Source organism: Mesoplodon densirostris, chromosome 11 (assembly GCF_025265405.1).
Source record: "Mesoplodon densirostris isolate mMesDen1 chromosome 11, mMesDen1 primary haplotype, whole genome shotgun sequence".
Classification (NCBI taxonomy): Eukaryota; Metazoa; Chordata; class Mammalia; order Artiodactyla; family Ziphiidae; genus Mesoplodon; species Mesoplodon densirostris.
Genome location: NC_082671.1, coordinates 11,279,562 through 11,299,127, shown reverse-complemented (window position 1 = coordinate 11,299,127; position 19,566 = coordinate 11,279,562). Strand labels below are relative to the sequence as shown.

Sequence of the window (19,566 nt, the reverse complement as noted above, 5' to 3'; positions counted from 1 at the left end):
GACCAAAAAATATAACTCATATCTTAGGATAGTGCCTAGTTGAGTTCACTTTTGACAAATGTTTGCTGAGTAAATTGAATTCTCACAAATAGTTACTTTTGATAGTGGTTGCATTCTCTCTCTAGCTTAGAGTACTGATTTTTGAGCGTTGAGTTGAAGCCTGCAGGGGGTTGCCTTCCAGCCTTGGGCTCCCGGCTTGTTTAAGCTTTATGCTCACTCTGGGACCTGGACCCTGACCTCACCTCCAGCCTGCCTGACCCTGGGGCTGACCTGACCTCATCTTTTCTGAAATGGCAGGTGGTGGCTTCTTACAATTTCTTCCCTTCCTGAGCAGCTGAGCTATGTCCTCTTCTGGTCACTTCTCAGAATACTCAAGTGTCCCCAGTCTGGCCTATTTTGTAGTGGGTTTCTGTCGTTATTTTTGTTGTTTTCTTGGAGGAGAAGCACATTTCTCAGGAAAAATAGTTCTTGACTTTGTTTTATAAACTGTACATGGTATATAAAGCATGGTATTATTTCTTCTGCCTTCTCAGCTTTAGCTGATAATCTTGTATTCACTTGTAAATTAACTGATAAGAATGATATTTTGATGCTACAAGACAACTAAAAACTAACAGACTTTTTTGGAGACGATCAGGAAATTAGAACATGGAGTGTGTATTAGATGATACTTAAGAATTATAACTATGAAGTTTTTATCTATATTAATGGTATTATGGTTATGTTAAAAAAATTCTCATCTGTTAAAGATACATATAGAAGTATTTCCAGGCAAAATGAAATGATGCCTATTATTTGTTTTTAAAAACTTCAGGATAGGCACAAACACACACAAGTGGGAAATGAAACAATCTTGACAAATTTTTGATAATTGTTGAGGGTACATTGGGGTTTGTTACTATTTCCTGTACTTTTGTGTGTATTTGGAAATATACATAATAGTTAACACACATTACCAATCATAACTGTACAGGACGAAATTTGATACAGTAAAATTATGTGGTTGGACGTTTGACCGAACTGACCAATCAAAAACTCTCCCTTGTGCATTTTCTGTAAGTTCTGCATTTAGTAAAAAAAAAAAAAAAAAATTTTAATAGGGATAATTTTGTAGAAATATGATCACAAGATTAAAACTCTTAACTCTGAGATCTTATAATAATAGTATACCTGTAATTTGTAAGTTGTTTTCACGTATTTTGTCTTTTATCCTCTGAACAGGACATGAATTACCTGTTTCACAGATGAGGAAACTAAGACCTTAAGAGAGACTAATTTATCCAGATCCCAAAGCAAGTAAGAAGTGGCAGCGGACCTGGAGCCGAGACCTTCTGACTCATTCTCAGGTGCCCATTCTGTTATGTACACATACTTAAAAGCACTCTTTTTTGTGGTGTTAAAAACCAGAGGTTTTCTTACATTTTAGTGTCAGGACACTTTTGCATTCTTAAAAATTACTGGAACCCCAAAGATCTTTTGTTTATGTGGACTATATCTGTCAATATTTAGCATATTAGAAATTAAAACTGAGAAATGTTTAAAATACTTATTCACTTAAAAGTAACAAACACATGAAAGGTTAACATAAATAACATATTTTAATGAAAAAGGTATTCCAAAACAAAAAATGGAGTGAGACTCTGTCTAATGCATTGCTACATAGAAGATAACTGGATTTTCATAACTGCTTTTATATTGTCTGTTGTGACATGTTGCTTTGTTTGAATACATGAAGAAACCCCTGCTATACACAGATACAGAGAAGCAAAGGGGTGGGGTATTTTAGTGTCTTTTTCATATAATTGTGAACATTCTTTGATATATCAAAACTCAGCAAGTGGTAGATTCTTAAGGGTTAGTTGCAGCGTTGAATCTGAAACCTTATCAATGAATTTTTTGTACTCTGTAATGTAAAAATCTATTGGTCCACCTTGCACTTTGGATGGATCTTTGACCTGTCTGTGATTTTATAACATCATACATTGGTCATCTGAAAAATAACAGTTGACTGAGTTCTACAGATCTTTCAACTGTTGACACATTTGATTACACAATATTTAGCAAATCACATTCATTAATATGACCATGAATCTCATCCAAAAAGTCTTGAGGAAGTGGGAAGCAGTCAAGATTTTGGTATGCAGTTCAAGTTTTCCAAAATTCTGATTTTTTCTTGAAAGCTCAAATTTTATCATCAGCAACAGATATTGTTAGTTGTTTTCCTTGAAGCATCAGGCTCACTTTATTTACTTTAGAGAAAATACCAGGTACCTAAGTCTAAATAATTATATATAACAGTAAGTTGTCTGCCAGTCATTCTTTTAGCAAAAACGGTATTCTGTGGAAAAAGTGTATAGTTTAGCTCACAACTCAATTGCATAAATGCTTTTCCTCAAGACGGCCTATGTATTAGGTATAGGTAGAAATGTTTTTTCTACATATTTGGTATGATGAAATGCTCACATTTCATCACACAGATTATTAAAAAGAACACGTTCTCAGGAGTGAGATTTAATAAAATTAATAACTTTTACTGTTTTATCAAAGGCATATGTGAAACTGGCTTTTTAAAAATGGTTGATAGTGAAGAATATAATTATTACTAGTAAAGTTTTGTACCCTTGCCGTGATTCACGCTAAAGTGCCAGCAGTTTTGCCCTCCACTGCTTTTATACCATCAGAGGAGATATCAACATGGTCGTTTCAGGGTAAATCATGAGATTCATAAAGTTATTTAATACTTTGAGTAATTCAGCAGCGCTTGTATTTGTTGCCAAGCATTCACATAAAAGAAGCCCTTCGATGATTAGTTGGCATGGATACCGGAATAATAAAAACAAAACTAAGTCCACCCATGTCGGCAGATTTGTCCACTTACAAAGCAAAAGTACCGTGCTTAAGGAGAGGTATTAACTTGTAGATATTAACATTTAATTTGATGAGCTGCTGCATTGTTGGAAGTGCCATTGCTGTGGTTTCTTTCACTGACCCTTCATCCAGCAGACATTCAGTAATGTCAGCCGTGCACAGCTTTCTTAGTTTCTCAGCTATCTTGTGTACCGCTCCATCCCGTGCATTCTGATAATTTACTCTTATGATGCTTTTTCATTTCTAATTTGAAAACAATCTTTTGCTTCTGAAGAGCTCATCATGTCAAAATTTAAAACATTCCATTTCTTTTTCTTGAAACCCTCAGTGAATTCATTGGATGATAATGAGGTAGTGGAGATTATAGCCGATATAACCAAAGATTGCTCTTGCTAGGAACATAGAAGTACTGAGAACACACTGAAAATTTCTGAAAACATGCATATTTATACCTTAAACTTGCTACCTTAGAACATTCTAAACACAAGAATATACAAGCATATGTTTCCTTAGCTGTCAGAATGATACATTATCATCACACACTATGTATTCTCTGGATTCAATGTTGTGAAAAAGGCAGGTAACATCTTTGTATTACTAAAAAGAGTTTTGACATTGTGGATCCCCTGAAAAGGTCTCGGGGACCTCGCACCGGGGCATCTCTGGATCACACTTTGAAAATGCTTGTGTCAACTGGTGCCCTGTCCTAACATATTTTTAGAGGAGTCTAACATAGACATCTGTATCAATAAAGTAATGTTTCCATCTTAGTTGATTAATTTGTCAGGAAGAGGGGAATATGTTAGTGTGTGGGACGAGCCGTGTGGTCTGGAGACCATAGTGGTGGAAGGTGGTGTAACCTCAGAGAGTGGTGGGTAAAGGGTAGACAGAGGGTGGAGTTGGTAAAAAGCGCTTTACGACTTAACAAAAAATGAGCATTTGTTCTCTCTGTTTTTTTTTTTTTTAAGCTAAAAAAGCACTGGGTCTACATATATATGTTCATACTCACTGTATCTATGCTCAAAGTCAGGGTACTCAGCCCTTTTTTCCTTGAGTGACAGCCGGGGAGAGATGCACACCTGCGAGGAGGACAGGTGTTCACAGCCGTTGTCCGTTTCTTCCAACCAGGGAGGCTGTGAATAGAGTAGACATCAGTGATCACGGGCGGCGCTGCAGGCAGAACTGGGCTGTGGGCAGAGATGGAGATGAGTGACGGGGGGCAGAGGAAGACTGGGGGGTGAACACAGGGAGAACGGGGCCCAGGGACATCCAGAGGTGGGTGCAACTGGAGCCCTGGAGATGAACGTATATTTGAAAGATTTCCAGCAAAATACAGTTAAAAGAACTATTGAAATAACTGTACTGGGTAGTCTGACTTCGAATGTCTTACCAGTATTCACATTCTATTATTATAACCTGTGCGGGAGAAAACAGCAATGCTATGAATTTGATGTCGTGCTGGTTTGCCTCTAAGCTTCGGTTACAGGCATCAGTATGTGACAATATTGACTGGGCCAGGTTTGGGGCTGCAAAGTCAAGAATGAAATTTTAATATTTAATTTTTTACTAAGACGCAGTTATGATGAAAGGAGACAGAAGAATTTAGTTCAGATAGATATCATTCATCAGTTCGTTACTTATGTGGTACTCACTTCCGGAAAGGATCTGAGATGGCAGAAGGAAGGATCAAAGTCAGTAATCAAGAACAAACGTGATTCTGAGTCATGTTTTTTTCCCTTATGTTTTATCTACTGATGACGTGTATCTTAATAGGGTCATATAGTTGAGGTACTGTAACTATAAAGTAACGAAACTGGTCTCTGTTAACTATGCAGGAGGCATATACTCTTGTCACTTTTTAGTTGCCTATGTATAAGTACAGTATACGTTTGTAATGGGAGTGCTTGGGCAGGAGACTCATAGCAGGGCACAGAAAATATCTTTTTAAATTCAGTACTGCTTTCAGCTGTAGTTAACAGAAAGCCATGAGCAGAAGCTTAAACCGTAAGCTATTTATTATTATGCAGTTCACAGAAGTTCAGAGGTAGGTGGTCTCAGGAGGTCTAGCTGCTCAGCAGTGTCCTCAGGGCCCCAGGTTCTCTGCCATCTTTTGCGTGTTCCCTTCCTGCCACCAGGTCACAAAACGGCTGCCTCAGCCCTAGGCATCACGTCCCTTTTCAAGGCAAGAAGGAGGAAGCAGAGCAAGCAGTCCCTATTCCCGTGCTTGCCTGACAGAGAACAAAATCTTTCCCAGAAGCTTCCATCCAGTTTCTGCTGACGTCTCTTTTGCTTGAACTGTTTCACACAAGACCGCCTCCCTTTACAGGAGATACTGGGCAAATGAGTTAGGTACAAGGGGAATGGGTACCAGGTTTGGTGTAACGCACATCGTGTATCATTCCTTAGGCTTAGACACATTGCTTGCTGCCCAGGAAAAACTGGGACTCGGCCATTAGAGGGGAGGAAATGTCTCTTGGGTGGCTGGCTGTGTGTCTGTCACAAATATGCAGAAAGGAAAGCACAGAGCATTCAGTAGCTTGCTACGTCAACCTTCCTTTAGTTCGGAGACTATTTTACGTGTTTCCTTCTTTCTTACATGTTCCCTTTTCTTTCTTATTTTCGTGGAAGGTTACACAGACCTGAATCCCAGTTAGTCGTAGAGCTAATTTAGAGACAATTAGGTCTCAACTTCCTCAACTGTGAAATAAGAATATTGTATTAGATAATCTCTGAGGTACCTTCTGGTTCAAAAATTCTTATCTCTTCTTTTGTTCCTGTCTTTTGATCATTTCACATTTCTATCTTTTTAATCAAAAAAGTGGACAGGGGAATTCCCTGGAGGTCCAGTGGTTAGGACTCTGCACTTCCACTGCTGGGGGTCCAGGATTGATCCCTGGTTGGGGAACTAAGATCCCACAAGCCACATGGTGTGGCCAAAAAAAAAAAAAAGAAAAAAAGTGGACAGGATTAGAGAGAGGATATAGAAGTGTTTGGTGTTTTATAGTCATCTTGATAGCTGGGCAGTGTCTCTAATAAAGATCTTGATTGTACAGAAGGTTGAAGCTTAAAATTAGGTTTTGGCTTTTTTGGCAGTTAGGTAATATGATATTATTTATGCCCCAAATATCCACTGATAGTGGAAAACTAATAGCATTTTTATTTTAATAGGGGAACATATACATATACGTGTACAGTCTGTAATCAAAATAGCCTCAGTACTGTGTTCTAAGAAAACGTCATCTGACCCAGCAGAGGAAGCATTTGAAACCCTGTAGGTTAAAACCTGGTAGAACACTGCCTTTTGTTTATGGGGCATTTGTTCTTATTTGCTAATAGTGTTTGCACTGCATATTTGCCTTAGATAAAATTAGAGGACAGCTAAAGGAGAGTGATACCCTTCATACGTTGTAACAACTGAACTTGAATGAGGCAGAACCTTTGATGTTTCAAATGTCTTGAAATGGGATTCTACTTGTGTTTCAGAGAGAGTGGTGATCTGGCTCCTCCCACAGAATCCCGTCAGGATTATATGAATTCAGATATACAGTGAGTTGAAAATCATATTCCCAATTCTAACAAATTACCAAGCAATTACACTGCTTATAAAGGAGGCTGCTGAAATGTTAACCTAAAAAGGATTAGTCTTCTATCCAACAAAAATCTTATAGAAGGATCCCAATGCAGTTTACTGTGTTTTATCAGTATTGGGAGATCCTGGAGATAAACATTATTAACTCTGGCATTCAAAGGGGCCAAAAGACATCTGCAGTTTGGAGTGTGATTTTAAGAATAAAATGGGTGTATGTATATATATTTAACAGCTGTTTTAAACAGCTTAGGGGCAGCGTCTAATTTCATTACTGCAGAATATCCAAATAACAGAAACTTTTCCTTCTACTGAAACCCTTTTAACTATATAATTAAAGCAGTTGTTTTCACTTTTCATTATGTGAGTGACTAAGAGCCTTGTTAATGTAAATATTCAGGAAGCTTGATTTTATAGCTTCTTGGTTTGATAACCAACAATAAAAATCATGTACAGTGGAAAACCCCTCTTCTCTTGAATACAGTCCTAGCTGAAAGACAAACTCACGCAATTTTTTCTGGCAAATGAATGACCCGTGTGGCAGGATCTTAGACGCTGCCAGTGGCTGTCTCATTATAGAATGTAATTAACGTGATGTTAATTTAAGGCGACACAGTATTTGGTGGGGGGGTTGGATTTCCAAGTACCAAGTGTTAGGCAGTGTGGTATCCACTTGCCAGGAAAAAGTAGTTTTATACAAGTTCTTAATAAAAGTTATTGTGAAATCAGTGGAGATTTTTATTGTACAAATGACCTTAGTTCATTTATTACAATGAGCACTTTGACTTCTGAGTCTGGTAGCCTTTTCTTCTGGACCAAAGATCCATTCTTTTTGCTAGTGGTCATCGGCATGTCATTGTTATCAGCATGAACAGGTATTACTGAGTGACATCTAAGAGTGAGGTACTAGAAGGGATGCAAAGAAGTGTAGCCTGTGACCTTGGTCATCCAGGAGTTTATACTTGTTGCTAGCACCTCTTGATTGATGATCTACTCTTCATGGTTTAAGCAAATCACTATGAAACACGTTATTCTTTGCCCTGGGGGTTCTTCATCCAGGGGTCCAGCACATCAGTCTCCACTCTCCTAGGCTGAGGGATGAAGTCACAATCAGAAGTGGAGGTCAGTCCACCTGGAGTCCTCTCCTGGCCATTTCCCCTTCTCACCTGTGACTGCAGAGCAGCCCTGCTCGCTGCATGTAGGAGCCAAGCGCTTGTTGGCTGCTACCGTAGGCTAGTTTAGGGGAAGGAAGACAGTGTCCTGGAGCAGTTCTCGGCCCTTCAGGTATGAAAGATTGGGAGGGACACAGCAAAAAGAGGGAAGAGATCTATTACCATTTTCTTTCTTTTCTTTTTTAAAAAAATTGTGGTTAAAAACAATGTAAAATTTATCATTGTAACCATTTTCAAGCTGCAGTTCAGTACTCTTAAGAATGTCCACAGTGTTGTGAAACAGATCTTTAGAATTTCTTATGTCTTGCAGATCTGAAACTCTATACCTGTTAAACAACAAATCCCCTTTTCTCCCTCCCCCAGCTCTGGTAACCACTGTTCTATGTTCTGTTTCTATGAATTTGACTATTTTAGATACCTCGTATAAGTGGAGTCGTACGGCGTTTATCTTTTTGTGACTTACTTCACTTAATATAATGTCCTCAAGGTTCATCCATGTTGTAACACGTAGCAGGATTTCCTTCCTTTTTAAAGCTGAATAATATTGTATTATTATTGTGTGTTTAATCACATTTTGTTCATCTGTTGATATTGGGGTGGCTATTGTGAATAATGGATGTACAAATATCTCCTGGAGACCCTGCTTTTAATTCTATTGGATAAATACCCAGAAGTGGAATACCTGGGTCATATGGTAATTCTATTTTTAATTTTTTGAGGAACTGCCATACTGTTTTATACAGCAGTTGTATAAAACAGTGGACAAAGGTTCTAATTTCTCCACATCCTTGCCAACACTTGTGATTTTTTTTTTCTAATAATGGCCATTCTAAAGGTGTGAGGTGATACCTCATTGTGGTTTTGATTTGCATTTCTCTGGTGATTAGTAAGGATGGGCATCTTTTCATTTCCTTGTTGGCCATTTGTGTATCATCTCTGGGGAAGTATCTAAGTCCTTTGCCCATTTTTTGATCGGTTATTTAATTTTTTGTTGTTGACTTGTAAGATGCCATTTTCTTGTTAAAATATGAATTAGCAGAGTCGAACTGCTCACAGATCAGGTGGGCTGTAGTGCAGGATACAGAAATGCAGTGAGCAGAGCAGAGGAACTGCAGGAACTGCGGAGGAACTCCCCCATCTTCAGCCACTATCAGTGCAGCTTGTTTAATCGAGGGCTTTACTCCCAAAGAGGACTTGAGGCCTCATTCATCCTCCTCTTCCTATCCCTCCTCCTCCTTATTACCTATAAAACCAGCGGGGTGGACAAGATGATAACTGAGGCGTCTTCCAGGTCTAAAATACCGAGTTTTGAGAGTATTGCCTTTTACCAACTAACCTCTAACCTCTAAAGTTCCCTTGGAACCTCAGTAATATGTGACTCCTAGACTAAGAAGTCTTTGTTGATGGCTAGTAAGAAGCTCTCCACCAAAGTCATATTGGATCTTTGGTTTGCTAACTTTTTATTTTATTTTTTAAATTTTTTAATGCATTTATTTATTTATTTATTTTTGGCTGCATTGGGTCTTCATTGCTGTGCGTGGGCTTCCTCTAGCTGCCGTGAGCAGGAGCTACACTTTGTTGCGATGCGTGGGCTTCTCGTTGCGGTGGCCTCTCTCGTTGCAGAGCATGGGCTTTAGGAGCATGGGCTTCAGTAGTTGTGGCACGTGGGCTCAGTATTGGTGGCTCGCAGCTCTGGAGCGCAGGCTCAGTAGTTGTGGCGCACGGGATTCGCTGCTCTGTGGCATGTGGGATCTTCCTGGACTAGGGACGGAACCCTTGTCCCCTGCACTGGCAAGCGGATTCTTAACCACCGCGCCACCAGGGAAGCCCCTGGTTTGCTAACTTTTAGCTCCTTTGGCTCTTCATAGTATGGTGTCACCTCCAGATCCTGGGCCTACAGGTCAGTTCTTTAACTGCCGTCTCACACGCGTCCTCACACGTGGTAGAGTGCTCGGGCTTGGACTTCGCCCTGGAGAAATATAGCAGTTGTTATTTTTTAAACCTACTCACAGTCATGAGGAAATAGAAGCCAAAGTTCATGGGACAGTGTATTTGTTGTTTTGAACACATAGAGCAAGCAGAACTAAATTCAGTGAATTCTCATTTCTGTAAAACTAGCTATATTTTTGTGTTAAATGCTAGGTTTAAAGAAATCTTACCCAACTGATTTGTTTATTCCCTGTCCATGGCTTTCATAGTGCTATTTTGGTAATAATTTTAAAAAAGTAATGTGATTGTGGTGGTTGATGTGGAAGGTTACCGTGGACTCTGATAGGATATGCTTAGGATTACCTTTAGATTTCAAGCACTTGGTAGTTTTAATTTTTTGCATCTCACAGATACTGTCTGACAGATAACCAGTCTTTAGGGAGCTCATCTTAGTTACATGGAGTTACGTTATCGCCATATGGCGCTGTGACTTAAAATGCTGTAATGCTAACGGTATTCTATGAGGTAATAAGGTAAACAAGCAGAATCCAGTAAACCCCATAGGAATAGGTGAGGAATATGCACGATGACTCAGAAAGAGTGAGTTTCTGGTCGTGCTTGCAATAGAACCCAGGATATCTAGCCCAGTGGTGTCTTTGTCCTTGGCCATCTGAGGCATCTCCATTGCCTTCTGGCCTGTTGTCAGGTCTTGATGGAATATTGCCAGTCCCTTCTTTTGCCAAAATGCTAAATATAGCCAGTGTGTGAGCAGGGGAGGGGTAGTGCAGGGGCTGAGGCAACTTCAGAGAGCTACATTGTGAAAAGCTGCTAAAATGTTCAGAGCCACCTGATGTCATCCTTCATCTAGATTATACAGTGCACTCAAGGATTGAAAATGCATTTGGAAACATGATGATTTCATAGCAAAAGGCTATCTAGGCCCTGTGGGGCTCCTCGTCACCATCCCTCTGATCATAGGTTAGTCATTTAATTATGAAAAAACATAACCACCAGAACACAGGTAAAGTGAAAAGGCAAAACTAACTTATGGTTGGTAATTAGTAGCCCAGAATTCATCAATGTCAAAAGGGTGTAAGGTTTCCCCTCCAAATGGTAGCATTTCATAAATTTTATAATCTCTAAAACTATCACATTTCCATTTTTCATCCATTTATTTATGTTGCATGGGAAATGTAACTTACTTCTATACATTTTGGTTTCTGGTTTCTGAAAGTATGTGAAGTTACTATTGTTACAACATTAATATCATTTGTAATGGGAGTTCTTTTTCCTTTTGGGTGATTCAGAATCCAAATATTAAACATCAGAGTGGTACATAAGGCCCTCAGACTGTGATTTGGTCATCATGCCTCTGATCTGCTTTGTATCTGGGGGGAAATATTTGCTAGGAAACGTGACCGAAGGGGTCATACAGTTTGGGCTAGGTGGTAGGATTTTAGAATATCATTAGACTTCATTTATCCGTGTATCTTCTAACCTATTTTTAGAGTAACAAGATTTGATCATTAAGTAAGCTTTCCTAATTAAATTGGGAATGTACATATTAAAATGTTTTGATACTACTAAAAAATCAGTTAATATAATTCACCACATTAACTGTAAAAGGTAGAAAAATCATATGACTGTCTCAGTAATTCAGGCAAACTATTTGTTAAAATCTGGTATCTGTTCATGATAAAAAGCTCTTAGCGGGCCTCCCTGGTGGCGCAAGTGGTTGAGAGTCCGCCTGCCGATGCAGGGGATACGGGTTCGTGCCCCGGTCTGGGAGGATCCCATATGCCGCGGGGCGGCTGGGCCCGTGAGCCATGGCCGCTGAGCCTGCGCGTCCGGAGCGTGCGCGTCCGGAGCCTGTGCTCCGCAACGGGGGAGGCCACAGCAGTGAGAGGCCCGCATACTGCAAAAAAAAAAAAAAAAAAAAAAAAAAAGCTCTTAGCAAACAAAAATAGGAACTTCCTAAATGTGAACCAAGTTCTGGTGAGGATGCAGAGCAAATGGAACTTTCATATGTTGCTGGTGGGAGTGTAAAATGGTACGGCTATTGCGGAAAACAGTCCAACAGTTTCTTATGAAGATAAACGTACACTTACCATATGACTCATCAGTCCTGCTCCTGGGTATTTACTTAAGAAAAATGAGAAGTTATGTTCACACAAAAACCTGTCCTCAAATATTTATGCAGTTTTATGAATAATCACCCCAAACTAGGAAGAACCCAAATATCCTACAACCGGTGAATGAATATACAAATGGTGGTACATTCCTACAAACTATTGATAAATGCAGCAACAGGTATGAATCTTAAAGGCAGTATGTTGAGTAAAAGAAGCCACTGTCAAAAAGTGATGCACTATATGATTCAATTTAAGTCATATTCTAGAAAGGCAAAGCTATAGGTATGGAGAACAGGTCAGTGGTTGCCAGGGTTCAGGGTGGGGAGAAGGTGCTGGTTACAAAGGAGTGGCATGAAGAAATTTTCTGGAGTGATGGAAGTGTTCTGTCTTGGTTGTGGTGATGTTTACATTATACATCTGGTCAAAACTCATAGAACTGGGCTTCCCTGGTGGCGCAGTGGTTGAGAGTCCGCCTGCCGATGCAGGGGACGCGGGTTCGTGCCCTGGTCCGGGAGGATCCCACGTGCCGCGGAGCGGCTGGGCCCGTGAGCCATGGCCGCTGAGCCTGCGTGTCCGGAGCCTGTGCTCCGCAACGGGAGAGGCCACAACAGTGAGAGGCCCACGTACAGCAAAAAAAAAAAAAAAAACTCATAGAACTATACACCAGAAAACATGAATTTTACTTTTTATAAATTAAAAGTAATATTAAAAAAAAGTAAGTTTAGATACCAGGTCAGTATGTGAAATCTGTATTTCTGTATAGCAGTAGTAACCAGAAAATGAAGTTTTAAGAAAGATGATATGTATAATAGCATCAAAAAATATCAAATACCTAGGACTAAATCTAATGAAAGATGTCTAAAATCGTTATACAAGCTGATTCTAAAATTTATATGGAAACACAAATGGCCATTAGTCAAGGTAATAATATTGAAGAAAAACAAATTGCAGAATGTACACTATTGTATATGCAGTGTAGAATAAACAAATAGATCAATGGAATAGAACAGAAACCAGAAACAGACCCACAATTAATATATAAAAGTATGTGTGTATTTATAAGTAACACATATATTTTATACACACACACACACACACAGTTTATGATTAAGATGGCATCATACAGCAATGTGGAAAGAAAAATCTGTTCAATAAATAATCCTGGATCAATTGCTTATCCGTATTGAAAAAAACTAATTTTTCCCCCTACCTTGCATCATACACACAAAAGAATTCCAGATCAATTGTAGATCTAAATACAGGAGGTTAAAAAAAGCTTCTAGAGGTGCTCAACACAGTAGTCATCAAATAATGCTCAACAAAACTAGAGTGAATTATCCCTGCACGCTGACCAGAATAGCTAAAATTTAAAAACAAATACAGGGCCTCCCTGGTGGCGCAAGTGGTTGAGAGTCCGCCTGCCGATGCAGGGGATACGGGTTCGTGCCCCGGTCTGGGAGGATCCCATATGCCGCGGAGCGGCTGGGCCCGTGAGCCATGGCCGCTGAGCCTGCGCGTCCGGAGCCTGCGCGTCCGGAGCCTGTGCTCCGCAACGGGGGAGGCCACAACAGTGAGAGGCCCGCATACCGCAAAAAAAAAAAAATAAATAAATAAAATAAATAAAAACAAATACAGCAACAAAAAACTTCACAATGTCAAGTGTCAGCAAGCGTGCAGAGCACGCAGAACTCTCAAACACTGACGGTGAAGTTGTAAATTAGCACAGTTGCTTTGGGAAATTCGTAGTATTAAAGTTCTACATACTCATTGTGCCTCTGACCCAGCAAATCCAGTCCTAGTTGTATACTCAACAGAAACGTGTGCTTATGTTCACCAAAAGACGTGTACGAGAATGTTCATAGCATAATTCATAATAACTCTGAACTGGAAACAACCCAAAAGGTCCATCAGTAGAAGAATGGAGAAATATACATTGTTGTATATTCAGTGAAATACCATAGAACAGCAAACAGGAAAAACTACTGCTATTGACAGCAACATGGGCTCGAATATAATGTTGAGTAAAAGAGTTCAGACACAAAAGAGTTCAAAAACAAGAAAACTAGGACTTCCCTGGTGGTGCAGTGGTTAGGAATCCACCTGCCAATGCAGGGGACACGGGTTTGAGCCCTGGTCTGGGAAGGTCCCACATGCTGCAGAGTAACTAAGCCCGTGTGCCACAACTACTGAGCCTGCACTCTAGAGGCTGCGAGCCACAACTACAGAGTCCGCGTGTCACAACTACTGAAGCTCACGCACCTAGAGCCCATGCTCTGCAACAAGAGAAGCCACCGCAATGAGAGGCCCGGACACTGCAATGAAGAGTGGCCCCCGCTCGCCGCAACTGGAGAGAGCCCGTGCTCAGCCACGAAGACCCAATGCAGCCCAAAAATTAATTAATTAATTAATTAATTTTTAAAAATATATAAGCAAAACTAATATGGGTAAGGAATCAGGATAGTGGTTACCTTTAGGGAGGGAGATTAGTTGATGGGATGGTATATGAGGCCAACTTCTGGAATCATCTAGTACTTGATCAGGATGGTAGTTATATGAGTATGTTAACTTTGTAAAAGTTCTTTGTACATTCATGATTTGTATGCTTTTTGGAATATATGTTATATTTGAATTAAAAAGTTTGTTATTTTGAGTTAACCATAGGAGTGAATGGCATCCAAGATTGTAATTTTTTTCATTAGTAAAGTTCATATTATCAGTGTTGTAAGAGAGAAAATTATTTGTATCTACAGATACAAATAACTAGCTCCATAAATAAATATAGAGAACAGGTTTAAATTCTTTCCTGACTAAATCAAGACATTCCTAGGCTTCTTGAGTTTTTACTTTATTGCTTTTGTGGCTAGGGATAAACCCATTCTTCCTGTATCCCTGTTTTGCGTTTTTTTTTTTTTCCTTCATGAAAGAATATATTGTTGGAAACCATTCTATATCAGTACATATAGATAGACATCTTTCTTTTTAGAGCCATGTGGAATATAATATGTTTAGACCATTTATCATTCATTGACATTGAGATTGTTTCTGGCTTTTTATAATTACAAAATGTTTCAGTGAACAATATTTCACATAAAATGTATTTGAGCAAGTATATTTATATAGGATAATTTATTGAAAGTAGAAGTTATGGATCTTACAGTGTGTGTAAATTATTTTAAACTTTTTGTTTGGAAATAATTTTACACTTAGAGAAAAAAAATCAGCATCTACTATTAATAGTTTGCTCTCTTTGCTTTATCACTTGCCTTCTCTCTTCACATATATACATGATTTATTTTCCCATTTGGGAATAACTTGCACACATCATGGCTCTCTGTCCCCAAGCACGTCAGTGGGTCTCCAAAGAACAAGGACATTCTCCTACCCCCAGTAGAGCTGTCAAACCCAGTAAACCTAGCCTGGATTTAATACCTCTGTTCAGTCCACCATTTGTATTCCCCTCTTGTCAGTCAGTCCAACAACAGTCTTCATAGCATTGTTTCCCTCTAGTACAGGATCCAGTTGAGGATCAGATATTGCATTTACTTGTCATGTATCTTTTTAGTTTTCTTTGGTGTAGTTCCTTGGCCTTTCTTTGTCTTTTTTAAAAAAAATTACTGAGATATAATTCACATACCATAGGGCCTCCCTGGTGGCGCAGTGGTTGAGAGTCCGCCTGCCGATGCAGAGGACACGGGTTCGTGCCCCGGTCTGGGAGGATCCCATATGCCGCGGAGCGGCTGGGCCCGTGAGCCATGGCCGCTGGGCCTGCACGTCCGGAGCCTGTGCTCCGCAACGGGAGAGGCCGCAACAGTGAGAGGCCCGCATACCGCAAAAAGAAAAAAAATAATAATAATAATAATTCACATACCATAAAATTTATACTTTTAAAGAAATCGAGATAAAACTCACAAGTATAAAATTTATCCTTTTAAAGTATACAAATCAATGGTTTTAGTATATCTACAGAACTGTGCAACCATCACCGCTATTGAACCATCACCCCAAACAATCCTCTTACACATTAGCGGTCACTCCCCATCCCCCTCCTCCCCCGTTTTGTGTCTTTCTGGTCTCTTTCACTTAGCTTAATGTTTTCAGAGTTTATCCATGTTGTCGCTGGTGTCAAATCCGTTCCCTTTAATGGCTGAGTAATACTCTGTTGTCTGGATATAGACCACATTTTGCATATCCATCAGTTGAGGCACTTCGGGGCCATTATAAATAATGCTGCTATGAACATCCTTGTACAGGTTTTCGTGTACATGTTTTTAGTATTCTCATCTCTAAATTCTCATCTAGGCTTCATATCTCACTACAGTGCTCTACAGAACTTTCTTGGCGATTGTTTCCTCTAGGGTTTGTAATGGATCACGAGTACAGTTTCCACGTGCAAACCCCACAGACGTGGAGGGCTGGCTGTATTCACTGTACTACGTCATTTCATTTAAGGGACTTGAGCATCCTAGGATCTTGGTGTCCATGCGGGCTCCTGTAACCTATCCCTGTGGTTACTGAGGGATGACTGTAGTCAGAGAAACAATTGTTAGGGAGACGTGGACCAGGCAGTTTTGTCGTTCTCAAGTGGTGTGTAGACTAAAAAGCCTGAGGACCGTGGGTCTAGACAGCTAACTTCTGTCTACCACTATTTAGATTGCCTGGCTCCTGAGAACTTATGCCTTTTGCCTGCCTTACTGGGCCTTCCAATAAAATGGACTAATTTTAATGAGTTCCTCCTTTGTATTCTTCCCGCTTACACTTTGCAAGAGATGCTGCTGGGCAGAAGTTAAGTCAGTGTAATCTTGTCAGATAACTGTCAGCGTTGTAAAGCGAGTACCTGCCTTTCATTCTTCTCTTTTTTGTGTTTGTATTTGTGTTGGGGGAGGGTACTGTGCGTACCTGGGGTCTGAAGGAAGATGAACCTCCCACCCCCCCGCCCCGCTAGGTCAGTGCCACAGTGACAACCAGCAACCTGTCTGCCTCCTGAAGATGAGTCTGTGTTAAGTGTTGCCTGGCAGGAAACAGCTACCCTTCAAGGACCAGATGAAAAGAGGTTGCCTCTAGAATTTGTAGAAGGTTTTGCTGGCTGGTGATGTCCCCGCTTCCTCCAGACTTCCCTTGGCCAGAGGCTGTTCGTGAATACAGGTTGTGTAGCATCCTCGGAGCTGGGGTAGGGGAACATCCAGAGGGACATATGTGCTGGTGAGATTCATCGCCGCCCCCTCGCTGACCTCTAGACGCCACCCCTGGAAGTCCTCCTTTCTCTTACTCTTGGAGACCTCCCATCCTGCTGAGCCTGGCAGATGGCCTGGGTACGAATTTTATTTCTATGGTATTGTCTTAAATTGTGTCCTCCCGAGGTACTTGAGCAAAGAGGCTTGCACAGACTGGATGTTCAAAAACTTTTGTGCAGTGAATGAGCCACGGGGAGACCCACTGTTCGAAGGAGACAGCCTGTGAACACTTCCTAGTCTAGTTTCTTCTAGTGTATGTTAATAAGGTGTATTCTGAATAAAAACTCCTGACTTTGGTTGAATGCCACCTTTTTTTTTTTTTTTAAGAAATTGCTGGCACAACCTTGAGAAGGGTGTGGATATCCTTTATTTAATATAATATAGATTGTTTGGCTGGAGGCCCAAATCTTGGTTTCCGTCATCAGCTTATTAAATGAAGTTTTATAGGCTCGGACTAGAGAGAGGAATTACAAAAGATTGTCTGCCCTTGTAGTGGTGATTTGCCCTTAGTAATGGGAAATTCCTGGGCGCAGATATTTAACTTGTATTTGTTTGTACACAGGTGAAAACTGAGCTCTACTTTGTCTCCTCCCAGCCTTTAAAAGCCTTTTTTTGGATACATCTGCCTCTAAAAAACAGTGAAAACAGATTGGAAACTGGGTTGCTTCAACCATAAGCTGTTTGATTAAGCCACAGTGGGGTTCTGTGCCCCAGCATATCCTTGTGGCCTTCTGTTGGGTGTCATAAGTGAATTGTGCTCCTTTATTATTATTGGAATTAGAGAAACTATGACACTGAGAACTTGATCCATTACCTGATAATATATCCAGAACCCCAGGCTTCCAGCAGATGTTATAAAACGCCGACCTCAAGAAATAGGGCAGACGAGTTACAGCACTGTGCGCATCACCAGATTTCTCCTTTGCTCCCTTTTAAACTCTGCCTTGCAAGTGGCCTGTCTTTTGTGACCCTCGGGAGGAGGTAAAGAATCCACCTTTACCTGTTTGTGTAAAGAATACTGATGCCTGGGGCCCACTCCCCAGAGATTCTGATTTGTTGGTCTGAGGCACTTCAGGATATTTAAGAGCTCCCCGGGTGACTTCATATGCAGGCAAGGCTCAGAAATACTGTATTAGCCAAAATACTTCCCCATTCATCCTGTGTTAAGTTATTAGCTTTTTTTTTTTTTTTTTTTTTTTGCGGTACACGGGCCTCTCACTGTTGTGGCCCCTCCCGTTGTGGAGCACAGGCTCCGGACGCGCAGGCTCAGCGGCCATGGCTCACGGGCCCAGCTGCTCCGCGGCATGTGGGATCTTCCCAGACCGGGGCACGAACCCGCGTCCCCTGCATCGGCAGGCGGACTCCCAACCACTGCACCACCAGGGAAGCCCCAAGTTATTAGCTCTTTAGTCAATGTTCCACTTTACAAAGTACCGCTCTTCCACATACTTTCTGTGTTCTCACAGTGACTCGGTGAAGCAGACCAGCTTCTGCTGCCAGGGTTCCTCAGTCTTCGTGAGTGTTCTGTGAAGGCTTGTTGCCTCATCGCTTGGTTCTCTGCTTTGTACGTGGCTATTTGTAACTGCGTGGCGGGCTGGCCTTTTGATGAGGCCCCTTCTCTTCACAGCCATACGCATCAGGCGTTTAAAAGGGTGTGTTATTTTTCATCTTTTGAAATCTATTGCTTTCTGTGCCTTTCAGGAGCCTATTAAAATTTGCAAAATGTTTGGTTAAGCTCTGTAGGGTTATGGAAAGCACTATTCATAGAAACGCTAGTCTCTGTTCCACCACTGACGAATTGTGTGACTTTGGGCAAATACTTCGCATTTTGTAAGTGGATATTATTAACCTACCAGAAGGCATGCACTAGACTAAATGGACGTCCTGCTTCAGCTGTGAGAGTCGGACGATCTCTGGCTGACTGCCCATTGCTCCATTACTGGCAGTTCCTGTTGCCATTATGTTCAGTTCAAACACAGCTTTCACACCTTTCTGTCCTCCAGGTGAGAGAGACTGAAGATCAGTAGGTCTTGACAACTCAATTGGATGTGAACAGTAAGAGACCCTATCATGTCTTTTTTTAAAATTAATTAATTTATTTATTTTTGGCTGCGCTGGGTCCTCATTGCTGCGCGCGGGCTTTCTCTAGTTGCAGCAAGCGAGGGCTACTCTCTTGCGGTGTGCGGGCTTCTCATTGCGGTGGCTTCTCTTTATTGCAGAGCACGGGCTCTAGGTTCGTGGGCTTCAGTAGTTGTGGCAGTTGGGCTTCAGTAGTTGTGGCTCGCGGGCTTAGTTCCTCCGCGGCATGTGGGATCTTCCCAGCCCAGGGCTCAAACCCGCGTCCCCTGCATTGGCAGTCAGACTCTTAACCACTGTACCACCAGGGAAGTCCCCCAAATGTGTCTTGAGGGCATTGTTTTTCAAGCTTAAAGATGTACTTAAAAACGATCCTAAGAAACTTCTGGAGCATTTGTCAAAAATACAAATTCACAGTCTCCACTCCATACCCTAAGAATCGATCTTCAGGGGTGGGGCCTGGGTGATTATTTTTATTATATTTTTTTATCAAGTTCCTAAGTAATTCTTGTGATTAAACGAAAGTGGGAAGTTGCTCTCTAGGGAATTGAATATAGTAGGCACTCAGTAAA

At 40.9% G+C, this 19,566-nt stretch overlaps 1 protein-coding gene across 5 annotated transcripts in view; it reads left to right on the top strand.

Annotated features, from left to right (window-relative positions):
* The window catches only part of DUSP16 (dual specificity phosphatase 16), an 86,040-nt gene that overhangs the window by 6,058 nt on the left and 60,416 nt on the right, over positions 1-19,566 (top strand). For 3 of the 5 annotated variants that reach the window (XM_060112873.1, XM_060112875.1, XM_060112874.1), the window contains exon 2: positions 1,222-1,346. The gene's annotated coding sequence lies outside the window, so the exon portion shown is untranslated. Of the gene's footprint in view, positions 1-1,221; positions 1,347-6,351; positions 6,415-19,566 lie in introns of all 5 variants that reach the window. The other 2 variants (XM_060112878.1, XM_060112877.1) reach the window with 1 other exon arrangement.